Below are 23,255 nucleotides of genomic sequence, written 5' to 3'. Positions count from 1 at the left end.
AACTGGTGCGAATTGGCTGAATCCCACCCCTGTCCAAATGCCTTTTTTTCATTTCTCCTCTCCCTCCTTATTTGGGATTTGCTGCTTAAATTCACACATCATGATGAAGGATCCATTTAATCTAACTTTGCCCTGATTATCTCAACCTTCCCATTAGGTGCATAATGTCTTAATCTCATAATCAAAGGTAAGTTAAACAAGCCTTAATCATACAGAGAGTAAGGAAGATGGTCTTGAGAGAGATATGCAGGAACTACTATCTAGACAAAAAGAGCTGAAGAATTTTAAAAGTCCAGAACAAAGAGATAATATTTGGAAGCGACTCAGACAGATGCCTGCCTAATTCATTGGACTTAAGAAAAAGAAGGAGGTGCAGTGCAATCAAATTTGCAGGATTCTTTTATTATAGCCAATTTAAATAAAAAAACATTTTAGCCTTTCTGTTGACTAGATTTCCTAGTCTGGTCTTCCTGGCAGGGCTGATGGTCATCACTAGGAATTCTTTCCACTTACACTGTACCATGCCAGAAACATTTCCCAGAAACTTTGTTTCTGCCATGTCCTCCCCAACTTGTTTTCACTGCAACCCAACCCCACCTGAAACAGATGAAGGTTGTCCTTAGTTATTTTGGCATTCCAATAGAATGCTTGTACAATGTACAAATTGTAGTTCCTGGCTGGAGTAAATAGTTACAATTACAATTCCCAAAATTTAGGAGTGTGAATTCCCAGTAAGTGCGGGTCATAAGCTCGCATTGATTAAGTCCCTGCCCTTTGTACACACCGCCCGTCGCTAAGCAGTTCACAGATGAAGAGAAAAAGAGCAACATGAGATGGATACAAAAGGGTCTACTCAAGAATCGGTTTCTGAGCCTGTGGGAGGAGCAAGACCTAAGAGATTTTCGATTCGATCCTCGATGTTAGATCTTCAAGCAGTCTTCTCCAGGCTTGCAGCTGGAGGAGATGGCAAAGCTCCTGACCTGGAATGTTAATGGCTTAAATTCTCCTCAGAAACGGAAGAAAATATTTCATTATTTGAAGCAACATAATAATGACATTGTTTGTTTACAGGAAACTCATATTACTTTGAAGGATCAAACATATTTGATAAATGCCCGATTGGGTTCTCATTTTGCATCTTCTGCTCCAGAGAAAAAAGGGGGTGTTGTTATGTATGTTAAGAACAATGTGTCAGCTAAATTAATAGACTCAGATTCTCAAGGAAGATATGTTATGATTGAAGTAATGATATATGGAAAGAAATTGCTTGTAGTGGGTTTGTATGCCCCTAATCATCAACAAGAACAGTTTTATAAGTTTTTATATCAAAAATTGATTTTATTGGATTATAAATCTGTGATTTTGATGGGAGATTGGAATGGTGTTTTGGATACATATAAAGATAAGAAAGGATCTTCCACTCTCCTCAAGCAAGCTAAACTACCAAAATCTTTTTTTGAACTGAAAGAAGATTTGGAATTGATAGATATTTGGCGGGAGCGTAATATAGATGATAGGGACTTTACTTTCTTTTCTGATAGACACCAATCATTTTCAAGAATTGATTTTTTTTTATTACCACGGATTTATATTTGAGTGTTAAAAATGTAACAATTTTTCCAAGGACACTTACTGACCACAGCCCTGTATGGTTGGAACTAACTCCTGAAAAGGAGGAAAGGAGATCATGGAGGTTGAATGAAAATCTATTTAGATATGAAGTGAATGTACTGAAACTTAGAGAATATTTAAAGGAATTTTTTATTTTAAATATGTCTAAGGGAACCTCAATGGCAATAGTCTGGGATGCAAGTAAGGCCTATATGCGGGGGGGTTTGATTCAAATGAATAATTCTTATAGGCGAAAACAAATGCAAAAACGTAAAGAATTAGAGGAGGAGATTAAAATAAAAGAAAAAATATTAATTATGAATCCTTCGGATAAGAATGTAAAGGCTTCTATAAATTTGCTTAAATCACAATTTAATATGTTAATGGCTGACCAGGTTGCAACCAACTTAAGTTTTATGAAATATAATACATTTTGTAATGCAAATAAACCGGGTAGATGGTTAGCTTATCAATTAAGGAAAAAACAGAGGTCGAGAATTATAGATAAAATAAATTATAATGGTAAAGTGGTTTTTCAGAAAGAACTGATAAAAAAATCTTTTTTAGATTTTTATACAAAATTATACATGGGCCAGAAGGTCCAGAGTTTGGATATAGATAAATATTTACAAGATGTTCATTTTCCTAGATTAACAAATGATCAAAGAGAAGAGATTAATGGGCTAATCACTTCACAGGAAATTGTTAAGGCAATTAAACAATTAAAAGTTGGTAAAGCTCCTGGCACGGATGGATTGACATCAATTTATTATAAAATTTTAAATGAGGAGATGATTGAGCCCTTAAAGGAACTTTTAAATAGTATCTTATCAGGTTCGGAGGTACCTCCATCTTGGAGAAGAGCTTTTATATCTTTGATTCCAAAAGAGGATCAAGATCTTACTCTACCTAAGAATTATAGACCAATATCTCTTCTGAATACAGATTATAAAAATTTTTCAAAGATTTTGGTGAATAGACTGATGGCTGTATTGAGTCAAATTATACACAGAGACCAGACTGGTTTTATAACTGGGAGGTACATGAAGAATAATGTTAGACAAATTATTAACTTAATTGAATATTTGGACAAAAATAACCAGATCCCTGCGGGTTTGATTTTTTTAGATGCGGAAAAAGCTTTTGATCAGTTGAATTGGCAATTTATGTTGAGATTGGTTGAAGAAATGAATTTTGGGGGAAAAATTTTGCAAGCCTTTAGAAGTATTTATCAAAAACAATCAGCCCAACTTATAATTAATGGAGGCTTATCTGAGGTTTTTCAAATTGAGAAGGGCACAAGACAGGGGTGTCCCTCTGTCTCCATTGTTGTTTGTTCTAACATTAGAGATTTTGCTGATTAAAATTAGTGAATCATCTAAAATAAAGGGAATAACGATTAATAAGGGAGAATACAAATTAAAAGTTTTTGCAGATGATCTGGTTGTAACTTTGTCTCAACCAGTTGACTCAGTAGTAGAATTGTTGCAGATTATAAACCAGTATGGGCGAGTTTCTGGTTTTAAAGTCAATAACAATAAGACTAAAATTTTAAACAAAAAATATGTCTGATTTGGATAAGGAAATATTAGTTAATTTGACAGATTTTGAAATTGTAAAAAAGGTAAAATACTTGGGGGTTTATATAACTGCTTCTAATGCAAAACTTTATAAAAATAATTATGAAGTATTATGGCTTAAAATGCAGAAGGATTTGAATGATTGGAAGAAATTGCAATTATCTTTATTAGGGAGAATTGCTGTAGTGAAAATGAATCTTCTGCCTAAATTTCTTTTTTTGTTTCAAATGATACCTATTTTAAAGAAAGAGGTAAATTTAGAAGAGTGGCAGAGGGGGATTAATAGATTCATTTGGGCTGGGGAAAAACCAAGAGTTAAACTCAAAATTATTCAAGATGTTCGAGAGAGAGGTGGACTCAAGGTGCCGAATTTAAAATTGTATTTTGATGTGGTGGTTTTGACTTTGATTAGTGACTGGGTTAACTTAACAAATTTAGATATACTGTCTTTGGAAGGATGGGATTTATTATTTGGATGGCATGCGTATTTAATTTATAATAAAAAGGTGGATAGGACCTTTAAGTCCCATGTTTTAAGAATTGCTCTATTGCATGTCTGGAAAAAATATTATAGGGTAAATTCTAGAATACCATTGTGGGGAATTCCTGGACACGCTATAGAAGGGATAAGGAAAAGCGTGAAAATGGATAGGATTTCTTATAAGCAATTGATTAAGTGGGAAGGGAATAAGTGGCAATTAAAATCGATGGAGGATTTATTGCAAGAAAACATTATTTATTCTTGGTTTCAGTATAGGCAGTTATTAGAAAGATGGAGTATAGATCAAAAAACGGGTTTTATTGTGGAAGACGCCAATTTGGTGAAACAAATCAGAGATCAAAATCCAGCCCATATAAAAAGAGTTTATAATGCTTTGGTGGAACTGGATTCAGAAACAGAATTAGTTAAGGATTGTATGGTTAAGTGGGCTCAAAATTTTGAAGAGCCGATTCTATTAGATACATGGGAGATAATTTGGGTTAGGAATGTTAAGTTTACCCAAGCTCAAAATTTACGAGAAAATTTTTATAAAATGTTTTATAGATGGCACCTTGATCCACAAAAGATGTCTCGTATGTATTCTAATTTACAGCCCAAATGTTGGAGATGTGGTTGTAGGGATGCAACTTATTATCATATTTGGTGGTCTTGTAGAAATATAAAGGCTTTTTGAATCAAGATTTGATGGAATATTCAAAAAATTTTTAATAGAAAGATAAAATTCACACCACAATTATTTTTGTTAGGTATTATTGAAGATTGTGATGGTAAAGAGATTATTTTAATGTTGAATTTTATTACGGCAGCAAGGTTATTTATTGGGCAATATTGGAGAAAAGACTCCTTGCCTACCTTAGAGGAATGGTTTCTTAAAGTTTCTTATTTATCAGAAATGGCAAAAATATCGGCTTATCTGAAAGACCATTCACAAGAGAGATACAACTCTGTATGGAAAAGATGGGTAAATTTTGTTCAGAACAAATATGGGATTAGAAAGTATTATTTAGCTTTTGAATAACTTATTGTATAAAGTTGTTATGTTTAGATTTGTTGATTTTATTGTAATGGAGTTAAAGGGGTTTAAAAACTTTTTAGGATTTATGTACAATTGTTTGATGTTTATTTAATTTTTTATGGGTTTTTTGTTGTTTTTAGCTCTGTATTCAGCTCTGGGAATTGGGGGGTTAGTGGGAGGGGGGAGGGAGAGAGGTGGGGAGGGATTTTATTGTAAAATGTTTATAAAAATTTCAATTAAAAAAATATTTAGGAGTGTGGAAGTAGTAAGATAGATCTAATACTGAATCAAATTGAAATATGTAATAATAAAACATTAGCATTCCATAATATATCACTCCCATGATATAAATTGTTAACAATTATATCAAAATATCAATTACGTCAATGCAAGTAGTCCTCAACTTACAACAGTTTACTTAATGACTGTTCAAAATTACAACAGTGCTGGAAAAAATGACTTATGACCATTTTTCACATGATCGTTGCAGTATCCCCACAGTCACATAAACAAAATCCACAGGCTTAGCAACTGACTCATATTTATGACGGTTGCAGGGTCACGTGATCACCTTTTGCAGCCTTCTGGAATCTGGAAACCAGATTCATTTAACTGTGTCACTAACTTAACAACTGCAGTGATTCATTTAACAACTGTGGCAAGAAAGATCATAAAATGGGGCAAAACTCACTTAACAGATGTCTCACTTAGCAACAGAAATATTGGGTTCAATTGTGGTGGTAAGTCGAGGACTATCTGTATGCAAATTTTGTCTACCTAAGTCTGACTTCAATGAACATTTGGCTTTAACAGGCACTCTGCCCTAAGATCCTCCTTAAACAAAGGTTTCTCTACACCAAGAATGTTATAGAAACAGCCCAAAGTAAATTTCAAAATATTAGAAAAGCCAGTTTGGTGTAGTAATTAATGCAACAGGCTAGAAACTGGGAGACCTTAGGCCAAACATTCTCAGCCCTGGGAAGAAGCAAGGGCAAACCACTTCTGAAAAGCCTTGCCAAAAAACAAACAAACTGCAGGAACTTGTCTAGGCAATTGCCAGGAGTCAGGTTTGACTTGAACATACACGCACAAAGCTAGAACTATTTTAGATAAGATAAGTCATTCTGTCTATCAGAAAATCTGAAACCAGGAAATTACATCTAATAGTAAAAAACAATAGATATATGTAGCTCAAAAGAAGTATGACACAAAAATTCAGATGTTATTTTCCTCATTGTTGCATTCCTAGCCCAGGAAAGTTCACATATGGGTGTGATACACATACTATGATATGATTTGTTTAATTTTGGTTTAGAAGGTAGTTGAACATAATATAACCATGTGGTTATTAATTTTGTTTTATTGTTTATCGTTATGATTGGATTAAATTTATCTTCATTTAATTAGAATTAGATAGAATGAACCATGGCTTAGCTTCATGTGTAAACCCGGCTACTTGAACTTAATTGAATTGATCAAAGTTCAGGTGGTCAGTGTTTTTGAGGTTTTCTTTTCTAAATTAAACCATTCATCAGTGTTCCAAAACATCTGGGATCATTGGCAGCAGGTGAATCAGGGATTAAAACAAAAGACTTGCAATTAATCTATAGAGTTCACTACCACAGGGTGTTATGGGCGTAATTCATGGAAAGATCTTGTGATGCAAAAAGATCCCTTTGGTTCAAGGTGGAGCTAGAGTTCTGCTGACAGGGTGGGATGGTACCCTCAGCCCCTTTGCCTTCTGTCGTGAGAAATGTGATGGGAAACATTATCAGGAAACCTGGGAGTCTCAGCAAGAGTTGGGGAGTTTCTACTAAGATCCTGTCCCAGCAACAGGAGGCAGCATAAATGATTATAAGAATAATTTCCTGTCCTCTCTCAGCAACAGTTAATGCATAAAAAGAGAGGTACTTGAGCTCCAACTTTGATTAAGTAGGAAGGAGATTACAAAAAGTCCAGCAGGATTTTTACCAATCTAATATCTTAGGGAGTTGGGGGAAGTGATGTTCTTAAGAGTGGGTAACACAACAGAAAAGCTTCTCTATCTGGGCCCTGCCAAATAGCACTCCTTAACAAATGGTACCTGGGGCATGCCTCGTCTGTCGCACCTAATAGGAGGGGTAACATAACTGGGGATAAGGACTTTTTAGAAGTCACTGCCAACACCTTGAATTGAACCCTGGAGCATACCGACAACCAATGCAACTTGTGGAGTAGAGTCCAAAGTGGGCTGATTGAAGAATGTGTGTATAACTGCCTGCACCATTGCATTCTGCATCAATCATGGCTTCTATGCACATTACAGCAGTGCATTTGGGAGGGGACAAGGCATGAGTGAACATGAGTAGAGTTTCCTGATCCAGGAATGAGTGCAATTGGTACATAGCAAGTGATGCAAAATCTCTACTGGGCATCTTTGAATAAAAGCCATGAGTTCAAGAGGACCCACAAATTGCATACTAGTTCTGTCCAAGGTAGTAAACTTCATACAGAATTAACAATGGAAAATCCCCAGACTCAAGGAATCATAAGACACTCAGTTTTGCTAGGATTGAGTTAAAATCTGATGTTCCCTATCCAAATCTTAGATACTGAGCCTGCAGACATGAAGACACAACCTCCATGGTATCACTTGGGCAGCCAAGGTGGAGATGTAAAGTTGTGTATCATCAGCCTAATACTTCAGCCTGTGTCCTCAGATGATCTTACCCAGTGGCTTCATTTGGAAATGTAGAGAGAATATTGAGCCCTGAGGAACCTGCAGAGCTGGAGTTCCCCCCCCCCACAAAGAACACTGACTGGAACTGGCTCTGGAGGAAGGAACCAGCATGGCGCAGTACCATCCACTCCCAAACTGCAGAGCCAATCCAGAAGGATATTCAGATCAATGGCATTGAAAGCTGCTAAGAAATCAAGAGCAAGGATGGATGATCCCCTCCAATCCAGCTCCAATATATGCTGAAGATCATATGTTTAGTTCAGCTCATTCATTTTTAATGTGCTCATATTAGAGTTTGACATAATCATCTGATCTTTTTTATTTTTGATGATTTCCAATGTTTTCCCTTAAAGCATTCCCTTTTCTGATTTTGGGTACCATGAATCACCCATTATGGTTTGCTCTTTTGTTTTGTCATTTGGGATGTAAGTGTACAGTTTATTTGCGAGTAAAAATTTATGGATGTGAAAACTACCACAATAAAATGACAAGATTTTTTTATTTTGGCAAATTGTCTCAAATTCCCAACTGTCCAAAACTTGACAAGAAAAATGGCAGAAACTTGGCAAATGTTAGAAAAAATTGTCAGAAAAGAAATAGAGACAGAAATTAGCAGCTGAACATTCCTCCAATATACTGCTTATTTTTTTCTTTTACAGTATTGTCTAGATCAGACATGTCAAACACAAGGCCCGGGGCCTGGATGCGGCCCGCAAAGTGGTTTCATGTGGCCCACGAAGCCATTCTGGAAACAGTGAGGGAATGGCCTCCGCTGCCTTGGCCCTGGCCCAGGCCAGCCGGGAGCCAATGTACAATTTTGTGGTGGCCATCTTGGCACTTGCCCCAGTGGACCATGCCTTGGCACTTGCCCCGGTCCCACCCCCTTCTGCCAGAGATCCTCAGATTTGTCTCCCTCCTGCCCAGGCCCCCACAGGCACTCTTGATGCGAATGATGTAGAACAGGCCATGCCCACCCAGTGGGCCACATCATCCATGCCCACCCACTCTGCACCCACTCTGGCCACATACACCCACCCTCCCAAGGGCAACCGCAGTGCTGATGCGGCCTTCAGTGAAATTGAGTTTGACACCCCTGGTCTAGATTCTTGCTCCCTCATTAAATAAACTCAAAAGGATCTCACCCTGGGATAAGCTGATGTTGTATCCCTTCCCTATGTGACATAGATGGCCTCTTTCAAACTGGCAGTCCTCTTCTTGCCAGCTTCGAAAGAGTGGCGTTTGTCTTTTAAATGCAGATAGACTGCTGAATCTTGTCCTGATGGGTTTGTTCTCCTATGTTGTGCCATGAGTTTATGAAATGGTAGTTTTGTTTCCTCAATGTACAGATTTTCACCTGCCTCCCTGGCAGGTTTTCACATCCATAATGCAATGAGCCATGTGCAGATCTGTATATTGGGGAAACAAAACAACCACTTCATAAACACGTGGCACAACCTAGGAAAACAAACCCATCAGGACAAGATTCAGCAGTCTATCTGCATTTAAAAGACAAAGGCCACTCTTTCGAAGACAGAGTGTAATGTAGTGACCAAAACCGGATTCAGTATTCCAGGTGTGGTCTTACTAAAGATTTATAAAGTGGTACTAATACTTCAAGTGCTTTTGATTCTATGAGCTTGTCTTCTGGGGTGTTGGCTATTTCTGTTAGCTTATTATTTGATGAGTTTCCATTCTATTCCCTCATCTAGGTCATTTATGAAGATATTGAAGAGTACTGGGCCTAAAATGGAACCTTGTGGTACCCCACTGCTTACTTCATGTAAATGTGGTACCATTAAGAACTACTCATTGAGTACAATTTGTCAACCAGTTACAAATCCATTTGGTGGTGATGCTGCTGTCTATCCCACATTTTTCTAGCTGACCAAGAAATAGATTGTGGTCTACTTTGTTGAATCCCTTAGTGAAATCTAAGTATACTATGTCCAGAACATTTTGCTGGTCTACTAAGTTAATCACTTTGTCAAAAAATGAAATAAGATTGGTTTGGCATAATCTGTTTTTAACAAACCTGTGCTGGCTTCTAGTCACAACTTTATTTATTTCTAGACATTCATATTTTATTATTATCTTTTCCACTATCTTCCCAGGTATTGATGTTAGTCTGATTGGTCTGTAGTCTGTAGTTAGTCAGATTGGCCTGGATCTATTTTTTCCTCCTCCCTTTTTTGAAGATGGCAACCACATCAGTTCTTTTCTAATCCTCAATAGTTCCCTGGTGCCCCAGGATTTTTGAAAGACATGATTCAATGGTTCTGAGATAACATCTGCCAGCTCCTTCAGAACTCTGGGATGTAATCCATCAGGTCCTAGTGATTTATATTTATCAAGATCAGACAGGTGTTCTCTTATCATTTTTTGCTTATTTTAATTTTTATTTCTAGTCTGTCATTTTTATATGTAATCTGTCTGTTTTTTGATACCTTGTTGGTCAAACTGTTCTTTGCCTTTTTTTTAAAGATGCCTTTATGAGCAATAAATGGTGCTTGGATCTTTTTGACTTGCATAATGCATTCCTGGTGTGACCTTTTATGTAGTCCGCTTCAAGCTGTTTACATCGCTCATCCCAATAAACTTCATTGTCCTTCCTTGCTGCCCTCTAGAAAGCTGCATTCAGTCTTCTTGCTTCTTTCCATTTGCCTGCTGTCTTGGCTGCTTTTCTTTGCTCAGTTATTTTGATGGTTTCATCTGCAAGGCAATTGCAGTTTTTCTCTGGGTTCTTGTATAGTATATCTTTTTCTGCAGTTCCAATAATGGTCGATTGAATTTTTTGTCACAGTTCATTAGTTCACTGTGGTTTCCAATAGTTCAAACATATATTTCACCTCAGATGTATATGGACAACAAACGTCTTTGGAGCCACTGCCTTTTTGACAGTGCATAGTTTACTTTAATTTTTGCCACTGACAATTCATGATCTGAACTGCAATCAGCACCCTGATATGTCCTAACAGCAAGAACTGAACTGATCCATCAATGACTGCATAGGACATAGTCAATCTGATTACGGTGAAATCCATTTGGTGAGGTCCAAGCAGCACTTGTGCTGTTTGAACCATGTATTCATGATCCTAAATCTGTTTTCTTGACAAAAGTTTACCAAATCATTACCTGCATCATTCCTCTCATCTAGTCTCAAACGACCAATGATGCCTTTCTCTGCTTTGTTTGCCAGTTTTTGCATCGAAGTCACCCAGAATGTAAACAGTGTCTTTTGGGGGCACTTGTTTCAGAGTTTCTTGGACCATAGCATACAAGCCCTCTATTTCAAACTCTGTTGCAGCAATTGAGACATAGACTTGGATAACTGTGATGTTGAGGGGCTTGGCACAAATTCTGATGGTCATAATTTGGTCACTGATAGTTGAGAAGGTTTCCACTACTCTAACAAGTTTCTTGCTTACAATGAATGCCACTCCATTTGTTTTCCTGGTATCATGTATCATGTCCTGAACAATAGATGGTGAAGTTCTCAAACCAAAAAGCCATTGTCTGACCAGTGTAATTCACTGACACCAAGGAGATCATTTTCCAATCTGATAATCTCTTGTTTGACAATATCTAATTTACCCTGACTCATTCCTCTGACATTTCATGTAGCTATCAGACATATCTCTGTACAACACAGACATTATGCCATTGGCTGCCTTAGCAACTGGGATTCCTGTTGTCCATCATTGGGCACCCTATCTGACATGTTTGAGACCCTTACTATAGAATTTGCTTGGCAAGTTTTTTTTTTGTGGAGTAGGTCGCCAGGTCTTTCTCCAACCATTGTAACTCACTTTTTGACAGCTGCCCAGGGATCCTTGTTAACCCGGATGATGACCAATCTGGCATGAGATTCTTTTTTCCGTTGTCTCATCATGGTAAATGAGTTTGTGGATACCCTTAGTCTGGCTCCTTAGTTGACATCTGTCTGGCTTAGGTGACCTTTAAAGAACACATAAGCCCCCTCCTCACAAGGAGATATCCACATGAAGGGGTCTGAAAGTGTACTGTTCTCTTATTTGATGTATTGAATTAATAAAATGTATTTTATTAAAATGTATAAAGCTGTCTTTATTGTGCACTCTTAAATGCTGAGTGTTTTTCAATTAGGTATTCAAAAAGTGATAGCATGGAAATTAAGGATTCACTTCTCTTTGGAATAGGGAGAAGACATTAGCATGATTATTTTGGGCAGAAGTCTAATTAGGAACTTTGGTTCTTATCCCAAATGGGTGGAACTAAGGAAGGAGGGTGAGATTTTTGATGTGTGTCAGGAAAAACTGTCGGAGGAGCTGTTCTGTGTTCCTGCAGAACTATGTTAAACATATCTTCAGTTTGAAAGATGAAATAGAAAATTCTAGTCCTTTTTCTCAGACTTTCTGCTTATTTCTGAAAAATTAGCTGCTTTCTTTTGTAGTACCTCCTTAAAGCATGGCAAACATGACATAGCCTTTCCTTTTCTTTCACAGAACTCTTTGCTTCTTTCTCTGTGCTGGACTGGTACCCATGTTAGAGGAGTAATAACTCACTTTGCTATCTATTGCCAGGCAGAATTGCAAGGAAACTGCTCCTTTATGTGTGCGTACTTAGGGAAGAAAACAGGAAAGAAGACTCCAAATTTAGTAATCTTATTTTAAAAAGAGCAAGTGCAATTGAAGATACAGGGGAGATGTCCAATTCTGTCTATGTGCCACTGTTCTTTTTGGTAAGTAGATTAGGAGGCACTGAGAGATACCCAAAATCATATCTTCCACAAGACAGGCCTGCACAACATATACCGTGCAGGCCATATGCAGCCCACCAACCAACCTTACAAGTCTGCTGCTACATATATTCAATAAATCCACTGCTACCAACATCTCTGACACCAGTAAAATATGTAAGTTTTAGATGTAATATGTAAATAAATTTACATGTAATATGTAAATTTACATGTAATATGTAAATAAATACATGAATAAATGAATAAATAAATAAAATAATAAAAACATATGACTAAATGCATTTCTGTTTACAGAGACTGACCAGATTTTTAACTTGCTGGATCACTGGTATCTGTAAACCAAATTTATCTTGCTGCCTTTATTAGAAAAATAAACAGAGTGCAGCTATCCCTTTTGGGGAATCCATGCAAACTTGCAATGAATGTAGGAAAGGTGCAGGACTTGTGTTGTGACATTGTGATACTGTATGCATCATTCTGATTTCCCCTTTGCTACCCCTGCAGACATGCAAATAACATGGGTATTGCATCATGACATCATGCCCGCCATCTCGCATATTTTGCTCCCCTATCTGCCTTGCCTATCATATTAAGTATGTCATACTAAGAGAGACAATATATAGTTTTATGGATTTGATAATTTCCTTCTTAAGGCATTATTTTAGCCACCAACCTCACAACCAGGTTTTTTTGGGGTGGGGGGTTGGCCTCTGCTTTTCAGACTAGAATTTCTTTGAAATATACTGAAATCAAACTCAAAAAGAATTAGGGAAGAAGAAATACTTTCCCTGCCCTACATGATTAGAAAAGATGGTTGAAAGCGGCACATACTTTGTCTATCATATTAAAACAAAGTATAACAAATTAAGTAAGAAAAAAGTTATTAGAAATAATAGAGATTATAAATTCTGCCAGAACAAGACAGAGGCAAGTGCTATTTGTCTGTTTTGAATGTTAATTTTGATTGATTTTCTTTCTTGATTTGAAGATGATGAGGATAACAGTTTTATTATTTTGAGTATTTTGGGTTTGTTTGTTTGTTTGTTTTTTGGTTATAGTAGGCATGCACAGATCCGCAGGGTCACAATTGAAGGGATGCCGGGGGACAAAAAATCAAGATGCTGGCTGCAGTTCAGGCTCTCCCATTACATGACTATAATGCACAAATAAGAAAAGCAACAGGGCTTAATTGTGTGGTCATCACTGCAATCCTGAGGTTTTTCTTACTTCTCCTCTCCAGAGGACACTGTTGCTGTTATAGTAGCCCTAAAGATGAAAACTGGATTTATAATCAATAAAATAAAAAAGAGTATTTTCAGGAAGATATAAAATAAAATATCATGAACAGAATAAGACAATAAGCAAGGATTTCTCCCCAAAACTGATCATTCAAAATATTGACTCTTAATTTTTGCATTAAATTTCCTATTGTGTTTTCTATGCGTTATGGTTTCATTTAAAAAGTTATGAAAGGGTTAATACTGAATATACAATTAAAGACAGAGTTGTGATTGTTAGCTTGATTTACGATGATAGAAAACATATGTTTTTACTTTAGTAACTAAAGAGATGCTTTTATAGCAAAGGCTGAGCTCTGCACCCTGCTCGGCACAGGGTAGCCTTGGAAACCATACACTTATTTTGTTTTCTAACTTTCCATGACTCAGAAGGCTTGTATTTTAGTTTTCCCAGGATACACCATTCCAGATGTTAGCAATTAGTAAGCACGAACATAAGAATATAGCTCTCATAAGCTACCTGCAGCTGCAATGTGGCTGGTTTAATTTTAATTTAGTATGATTAACCATTGTGTGGTTAATCATACTAAATTGTGTGGCTAATCATACTGTGTGGTTGTGTGGTTAATCATACTAAATCAGTATGTGTTACAAATCTAGCTAATCAATATACCATGGTTAGGGAAATCACAGATTAGCATAAATGTGTGAAGCCAGCTGATAAACTGTGAAAACAAAATATATTATTTAATTAAATTAGATTCAGAAGGTGTTTTTATGCAACATTCTCAACTATGTCACTTAGTTAATAGAAAATGTATGCTGATACATATAAAGTTTTCAATTAGCGGAAGTGTTTAAAAATGTATCAAATACTTGCTGGAAATGTAAACAAAACCGAGGCACTTATTACCATGCCTGGTGGATATGCCCTAACGCAAAGAAATATTGGCTCAAGATTCATAGATGGCTGGAAAAGATGACGAAAGTACAGATAGAAATTAAACCGGAATTGTTTTTGCTAGGAATAGTAAGATCTAGCTATGGTAAAGAGAATGACTATTTAATATTACATGTACTAACTAACAGCCGCAAGAATAGTATTTGCCCAATTTTGGAAAAATGAAAATCTATCACCTAACCAGGCTATAATTTCGAAAATCTTAGACTGTGCAGAAATGGACAGATTAACTTTGGAGATGAAGGAGAAAGAAGACTCAATTTATTTTAAAACCTGGGAAATTTTTTTATCGATGGTTAGAAACACATTAGAACATGAACAGAGCTTAAAACTGAATTGAATTTTAAAATTGAATAGAATAAATGATAGACTTTTAACCAAGTTCTATTTTGTTAATTAATAACATCTTTATTACTAGTGACTTTAAATATTAATGGTGATGATTAGAATTAGTTGATGAGTTATTAAGTATGGATATCTATTTAAAGGAATTTTATTTATTCATCAAATTTTAGTTACGTGATTATAGTTAATTTTATCTTTACAACTGTTTAGTATTATATAAATTATGTTTATTCAATATTTAGATCTGGATGGTAGCTTGTTTGTTAAAGCTTGGGATTGTTATGGGGGATTACCCCATTATTGTATCTACCCTTATCCTATCCCAAATTCCTCTTCCCATTCCCCTATACCTGTATTGATCCTTTCCTTACCTATATAAAATCTAATTATATATATATATATATATATATATATATATAGTGAGAAATAAAATGATCACCAGGGTAATAAAACTATAAAATTTATTAAAAAGCGCCTAGCTTTCGCCGTCACCTGCCGGCATCCTCAGGGCTAGTGCGCCAGGGAGTGAGAGAGTCACTTTTATAGGAGCAGACTTCACTACTCCTATAAAAGTGACTCTTTCACTCCCTGGCGCACTAGCCCTGAGGATGCCGGCAGGTGACGGCGAAAGCTAGGCGCTTTTTAATAAATTTTATAGTTTTATTACCCTGGTGATCATTTTATTTCTCACTATGAACACTCCCAGGGTTCACGTTTTTAATTTTCTTAAACGCGAATATATATATATATATATATATATATATATATATATATATATATATAAACTCTCCTGGTGTTCGTATTTTATTTGTACCATATATATATGGTACAAATAAAATACGAACACCAGGAGAGTATAAATATAAAAATATACTTTACTAAAAGCTGCCAAGCTTTCGTTTGGAAACTCCAAACATCATCAGGGCTAAGGAGCCAGTAAACAATGATGACTTAAATGGGTTTTGCCGGCATCTGCACCCGGCTCATGGACCGCGTCACCGGTCCCGGCCGGTTAATTAGTGTTCCAGATGTTTCTTTATTACTCTCCTTACGCTTCCTTCTATGGTTCTTCCAGATCATTCCTTCCACTATCTCATTACTGGTATTCACCTCCTCCACCACCCCTTTATCCTTATTTCCTTCCATAGTACTGACCCTCCTCCCCTTTTTGTTTTCATTCTCCACCCTGGGGGCATCTGTTTCTCCTCTATCAGTGTTATCAGCTTCCCCCAAGGACCCACTCCCTGCCATGGATAGATCAGCAGTAATCTATAAAATCAATTGCAAGAACTGCGATGGCAACTATGTGGGTGAAACAGCTAAGCGTTTAAGATCTCGCTTGCATGAACATCAGTTAGCTATAAGAAGGGGCGAGCAGCATTCTCAATTGTGGATGCATATGGCACAACATGGCAACCAGTTTGACTTTGTGAATGTTCGCGTTATGTCTGAGGATGCCACTAAGGGAGGCCGGCTATTGAAAGAGGCGTGGTATTCCAACAAAGATGCGGTTAATCGTCACATTGACTTACATCCAGCGCAACAAGCATTGAGGAAATGGGATTTTAAACACCATGCCAATCATTATAAGCGGTCTGAACAATGCTTGTACAGCTGTAAACGTGACGGGATACCTGGCCTCCATCCTGAATAGATAGATGGAACTTTGGCCAACCCTCTACACTCCAGGGGCACCCCGTTTCGCCCGATCAACACCAATACCGCTCTAATGTACGTCTGAGGAGGCTACCACTGTCAAACACACGTAATCATCCACTGATGGAAGACCTCCCCCTTCCCCAATATCATTACGACAGACCCCCACCCCCAGAACTCAACAACAACTGTGGAGAGTGTGGAAGATCTAGTATGAGGAGTCTGCAGCCTGACGCTGTGGGTAGGGGGGAGAAGAAGAACGAAAGCACGGCTCGATTGCCTAGGCCAGCGGTTCTCAACCTAGGGTCGCGACCCCATTTGGGGTCGATCGACCTCTTTTTGGGGGTCGCCAAAGGTGGCGATCCGCCATTTTGTTCCCTCCGGGGGCGCGCCGTGCCTCCGGGGGGGGCGGTGCCACGCATGCGCGTCGCGCGTGGGGGCGGCGGTGCGCCTCCGGGGGCGCCGCCACGCATGCGCACCGCGCGTGGGGCGGCGGTGCGCCTCCGGGGGGCAGCGCCGCGCATGCGCGCCGTGCGTGGGGCAGCGCCGCGCCAGCGCCGCGCATGCGCACCGTGCCTGGGGGGGCGCCGCCGCGCATGCACGCCGCGCGCGGGGCCCCGCCCCCATGCGCGCCGCGCCGCGCATGCTCATAACGTTTGTGTGACGGGGTCGCCGTCACACAAACGTTGAGAACCGCTGGCCTAGGCATACGGTGAAAGGGAGAGACACGGAACTCTGCCTGGATTCCCTGCAGACAAGGAATACCCCCACCAACAATACAGCCCCTTCCCGGGACGAACACTTTGAAGTCCCCCCAAAGACGAGCACAGAAGAAGAGAGTGAGAATGTGGGGAATCAGAATGCAGAGATCTGGGGACCTGGTGTCCGCCTGAATAACGTTCCTATCAGCAATGGGGAAGAGCGTGCGATAGGGAGGAGGGATGAATTGAGAGACGGGGTAAGCACCCGATCACGCAGCAAACAAATGGAACGGTGGAGAACTGTCGACACGAAGATTGCCAGGACGGAGGAAGAGGGCATAGACCCCCAAATATGCAACACCCGTATGAAAGTTACTCATGACAGTGGAAGAGTGAGAAGAAAGGGTGTGGAGCAGGGATTGGGAAAAGCGTGCGTGTGGGGGAGCGTCTGTGAGCCCAGGGAAGCTGGTAACACTGATAGAGGAGAAACAGATGCCCCCAGGGTGGAGAATGAAAACAAAAAGGGGAGGAGGGTCAGTACTATGGAAGGAAATAAGGATAAAGGGGTGGTGGAGGAGATGAATACCAGTAATGAGATAGTGGAAGGAATGATCTGGAAGAACCATAGAAGGAAGCGTAAGGAGAGTAATAAAGAAACATCTGGAACACTAATTAACCGGCCGGGACCGGTGACGCGGTCCATGAGCCGGGTGCAGATGCCGGCAAAATCCATTTAAGTCATCATTGTTTACTGGCTCCTTAGCCCTGATGATGTTTGGAGTTTCCAAACGAAAGTTTGGCAGCTTTTAGTAAAGTATATATAATGTATGCTGCTATCATAACTTCATCCTGTAAAACTTCCTAACCATCACAAGTGATTTGGCTGAGATTCATCATGTTGGTTGAATCTGGAGACGCTATCTATCATCTCCATTTATTGCTATATAGAATGTGAAATCAATAACTAACCTCAATTTCAAATGCTATTTAGAACTAAGCAGAAATGGCATGTGTTCTAGGTTCAAGCAACATGCTACAGCTCAAGTAAACCGTCTATGAATGTAAAGAATCGTACCAGACAGAATGAATACTACTGCATACCTGCTTTCTGTTAATTGACTGCTTGGACTGAGCATGTTTTGTGAAGCTGCTTAAAGCTATTCACTGGTGATGAAATTGATAGTTCATTACTTTCTGGATTTCTGCTATCATTTCAGACCAGGATAGATTTAGAATTGGATAATAGAGGGAATTGTTAATTTGCTTGTATAATAATTTATATTGCCTTGGGCTGCACATAATAAGAAGTTCTATCTAAAATGTGTTCAGTATTTAAAATGAGGAGCTGGAGGAATTGTTTTATTTATGGTAGTAAAACTGATAAACTCAATCCTGAGAGTTCAATATTTTGCATTTCATATTTTCTCGATTATTGAAGTCAAAAGACAATGAAGAAAAAAATGCCCCTTTTTAATAGGATGCGATGAGGAGTAAAGTGAAACCAATGAAAAATTTCTATGTTAATCTTTAAAAAGCTCTGATGATAAATAATTTGTATAAACCTTTTACCATTAATTTATTTAAGGACAAAATTATTATGTTTAAGAAAAACAAGTAATTCCTCTTCCTCTTTCCCCCTCTATCGTTTTTAATTCTTTTTCAACAAAATCAGCATTCAGAGAGGAAAGTTTTAAGAGAAATATGATGGGAGATACATGTAATCTTTTTCTAGCACTTGCATCTCTCCTCTCAAGTGTCCCCCCCCCTGAGTTATTTAAAGGGATTTCAAAAAGTTCTAGATAAGCAGAGCAAAGGCATATTTATAAACTTGTAGGGTTCTGGAGCAATTGGAGAATGATACTAGGACTATTGGTGGGAATGGAGAACATAAAGCCATCTCCTTTGCCACTATTCACTGCAAGAAGTGGGGTACAAGGAATGTCTTCCTTACAATTGCATGACATTGGCTGTTAGATACCTTTTTCAGCTTCATTCTTCTGAATGGAAAATTGTGCTCCACTTTTTAACTGAATCATTGATGATACATTTGCACACACCACCACTGAAAGTTTTCCACTTGACATTGTTTCTACATCCATCAGACCTGGAATTTGAAAAAGGGCCAGTGTTTTTAATTACATTCCTTCCATCACAGGCCTGGGGAGTAGATATGAGCAGCTGCTTGCTCCAGCCGAGACCTTTGGTGTAAACATCCTGTGTGTGAAATGCATTGTAACACATATCTAGTGGGAAGATAGAAATTCATAAAAGAAAGAAGGGAGGCAGCTAGGCAGAGGAAAAGAGAAACAGAGGCAGATAAGAGGCATGTCCTGTTTTTCTATTGAAATATTATTTTTAATTCAGATTTTGAGGTCTGGTTTTCTATTATATCTATGATTTTGCTTAGATAGCTTATATTAAGCAATTATTTAAAATCTTGTTATGCTACTTTTCTGTCATAGTGGTTGTTTGCAAGACTCATACCCATGATTAGCCCAAATAACAAATTTTCTGTTAATTCTACACACCTAACTCTGATTTTGCTAAGTGATCACCCACTTTATATCAATAGCAAATCAATCTTTGGCCATTATTCACTGCAATATGTTGTAAAAATACAGCCTGTCTGTCATAAGAAGAAATTAAAGAACTAAACTGATGAAATGACAATTTCCAGAAGATAAAATAATGTTAATGTTTCAGAATCTTTTCAGTGGTCATCAAACAGAGCATTAAACAATCTGTTCAAGTTGATTTGTAAGAGATACAATGGACTTAAATTTAGCACCAGAAAAATGACATCTTTGTTACCAAAAGCTCAGGCAAGCAATTAGGTTTCTTCCCTCTTTCCACTGACTTTCTTTACTTTGACGGTATGAGCAATCTGGAAATACCTTTCTTTATAACTTCTCATTTATCCATTGTAAAATATATCAATTTTTAATCCTACTTTTGATTATACAGTCTTTTTTTAAATTAGGTCTTATGTTTCTATAAAACCTTCAAACGTATGAGAATATCATGTCTGTATAGCAGATAACATTTGTTTCCACAACATAGGCACTAGTTGCTGTGTATTTTGTTCACTTTTTAAAACTTGTTTACAGATGGTTAGTTAAAAAATGGGCACTGAAATTCTAGTGACTGCAATGCTTTGGCAGCCAAATTTATTTTTTTTTACAATTGTCAATGAATCATATCATAAGGAAGGCAGAGTTTGAGGATCTAGTGTCATCACAATAGTAGAAAAAAAGATGCCTTTAACAACTTTTGTAAAGGAGAGTAAAAGTTAATTGTTTGCAAGATAACACATTGAAAGAGGCACCCTGGTTTTAACTAATCTCACTACATTTTCTGTTTAGCTTGATTTAGGCTGCAATTAAGGCACATGCAACAGGACAATCATGTACATCTTTGGAATTAATCCAATAGGAATAGCAAAATCTACTTTAATTTTTTTTCTTTTAAAAACATTTGTTTTTGTTATGAAACTCCTATACAAAATTATAAAATTTACATCATCTGAGCTGCCCAAGAGATAAAAATATAACTTCTCCATATAATTAGTTCTTTTCATAATAAGTCAAACAGCCATATAAATAGTTCAGCCATGAAGAGATTTGAGGATGATATCTTAGTAGAAAATCGACCGAGGTTCTGTAATAGTGTATTTCCCTTTTCCAAACTCCCAGAAACCAACAGCTTAACATTTATGGAAATGACAACAATGGAAAATGACAACAATGACAGACAAATGGGAGACATGACAGCAAAGAACTTTGCTCAGTGCACTTGCACTGTGCTCAAATGCTTGGAATGAAGTCAGGCATTTTTCTTCTGCTGAGAAGCACCTTCCCAGGAAATGACACAAGGACAAGATGAGTTGGATTTCCAATCAAAAACATGAGAGTTGAATAGATGGCATTTCCAGGATGCAACAGTAATATTTTGACAGTGGAGGGAAGACACAGGAGCAACAACCTGGAGGATGTGAGGCTCTACACAGAAGTGGTCTCTCTGTCTTTGGCATTATTGACCTCATTTTTGTTTGAATCCAGTCCCTTAGCAGCATTCAGAACATTCCGTAAATTCTCTACTGTCTTTTTCATGTCCTTTAATTCCCCAGGGTGTGGAGTGGCTCACCTTAGGAGTGTCCATATTTCATTGTCTTCTTTATCTTCTTCATCATCTAAAAAATGAATTGCACTGACTCTGTTTACTACCTGTCCATTCCACGTTTCATCTGACATTTCATTTACCAAGTTCTCCAATGCGTCACACTGGGGATGGTTATCTTGGCAACTAGGCTCAGAAGGAAATTGAGGAAGTAAAACACATGTTAAAAAATTTTCTCCCATTACAGGGTCTGTATCTGTCTGGAAGATAAGCAAAGGCTGAGACTGGTTATCAGACAACCACAAAACTTTCAGTTTCAAGCTAGTCAGTGACATGGGAAGATGTATCAAACTGTTTCTAGCTACATCAAGAACATGAAGCTGTGTGGCATGCGGTATCTCCGGTGGAAACCTAGAAAAATGATTGTCCCGTACTGAAAATGCATTTAAGCTGCAACATCCACCAATCAGGATTCTTGATTGGTAATCTTTCCTTCTAACAATCGATTATACAGTCTTTTTAATTCGGGGAAACATCATTACTTGCACTTGAGGAAATAATTCTTTGAAAGAAATTGATAGATAAGTAGGTAGGTAGGTAAGTAGATATAAAATAGATAGACAGACAGACAGACAGACATCAAATTGGTGTTAGCTCTTAGTGACCATGTAGAAATAGGTTTATTTCAAGATGACCTCTCCTCAGCTACCTAATTCTTAATAAAACATGATGTAGTTTTGCTACCTCCTTCCACAAGATGGAAGGATTTTTTTTACAAAGAAAAACATCCAAGCCTGGCTACATTTTCCAAAATCTATATCAATCTGACAAAAGCATATGGGAAAATGTGCTATGTGTGATGAGACAAGATTGAACTTTTTGGCTATAATTGTATGTTGGGTGCAAAAGCAACACTGCATCACCAAAAGTACACCATATCCACAATGAAGCATGATGATGGCAGCATGATGCTTTGGGGCTGCTTTTCTTCAGCTGGAACTGGGGCATTAGTCAAGGTGGAGGGAATTATGAACAGTTCCAATTATCAGTCAAGTTTGGCAGAAAACCTTCAGGTTTCTTGTATAATGCTAAAGATGAAGAGGAATTTCACTTTTCAACACAACAATCCAAAGCATACCTCCAAATCAACAAAATAATGACTTTACCAGAGGAAGATCTCAGTTTTAGAATGGCTCACGCAGAGCCTGGACCTGAATCCAACTGAAAATCTGTGGGGTGACCTGAAAAGGGATGTACACAAAATAACAGAGTTGGAAGGAACCTTGGAAGCCTTCTAGTCCAACCCACTGCTCAAGCAGGAAACCCTATACCATTTCAGACAAATAGTTGTCCAATCTCTTCTTAAAAACCTCCAGTGCTAGAGCACCTACTAATCATCTTTGCTCTTCTCTGCACTCTATTCTAGAGTCTAACATCTTTTTTGTATCATAGCAACCAAACCTGGATGCAATATTCAAGTGTGGTCTTATCAAGGCATTGTAAAGTGCCTTGGTAAGATCATAATACAATATCACATAATATTTCATGTGATATTGATTCTATCCCTAATAATGCAGATTAGAACTGGCTGCAGTACACTGCTGGCTCTATTTAAGTGATTTTCCACTAGGATTCCAAGATCCTTCTCACAGTTACTACTAGTGAGTCAGATACCACCTATTCTATACCTGTGCATTTTGTTTTTTCTTGCTTAAAGATAGAACTTTACTTTTCTCACCACTGATTTTCATTTTGTTAGATAGGGTCCAGTGTTCAAGTCTGTCAAGATCATTCTGTATCTTAAGCCTATGTTCTGGAGTGTTGGCTCTTCCTGCCAGCTTGGTGTTGTCTGCAAATTGGATGAATTTCCCTTCTATCCCTTGATGAAGATTAATTGATGAAGATATTGAAGAGTACTGAGTGAAAGACAGAGTCGTGGAGTACTCCACTGCATACTTCCCTCCACATAGATGCTTTTCCATTGAGGATTACACATTGAGTGTGGTTGGTCAGCCAGTTACAAATCCATCTGGTGGTGAAACTGTCTAACCCACATTTTTCTATCTTATCAAATAG

General features: G+C 37.9%; 1 protein-coding gene across 1 annotated transcript in view; it reads right to left on the bottom strand.

Moving 5' to 3' along the window:
* Positions 1-19,122, bottom strand: part of GJC1 (gap junction protein gamma 1) — a 64,877-nt gene extending 45,755 nt beyond the window's left edge. Inside the window, exon 1 of the mRNA XM_039331406.1 lies at positions 19,042-19,122. The gene's annotated coding sequence lies outside the window, so the exon portion shown is untranslated. The remainder of the gene's footprint in view (positions 1-19,041) is intronic.
* Positions 19,123-23,255: the final 4,133 nt, after the last annotated feature.

This window comes from Crotalus tigris, unplaced genomic scaffold, assembly GCF_016545835.1.
Source record: "Crotalus tigris isolate CLP2741 ecotype Arizona unplaced genomic scaffold, ASM1654583v1 scf7180000024437.13266115, whole genome shotgun sequence".
NCBI lineage: Eukaryota > Metazoa > Chordata > Lepidosauria > Squamata > Viperidae > Crotalus > Crotalus tigris.
Note: the sequence above shows the minus strand (reverse complement) of the source record. Positions and strands in the feature narration are given on the sequence as shown.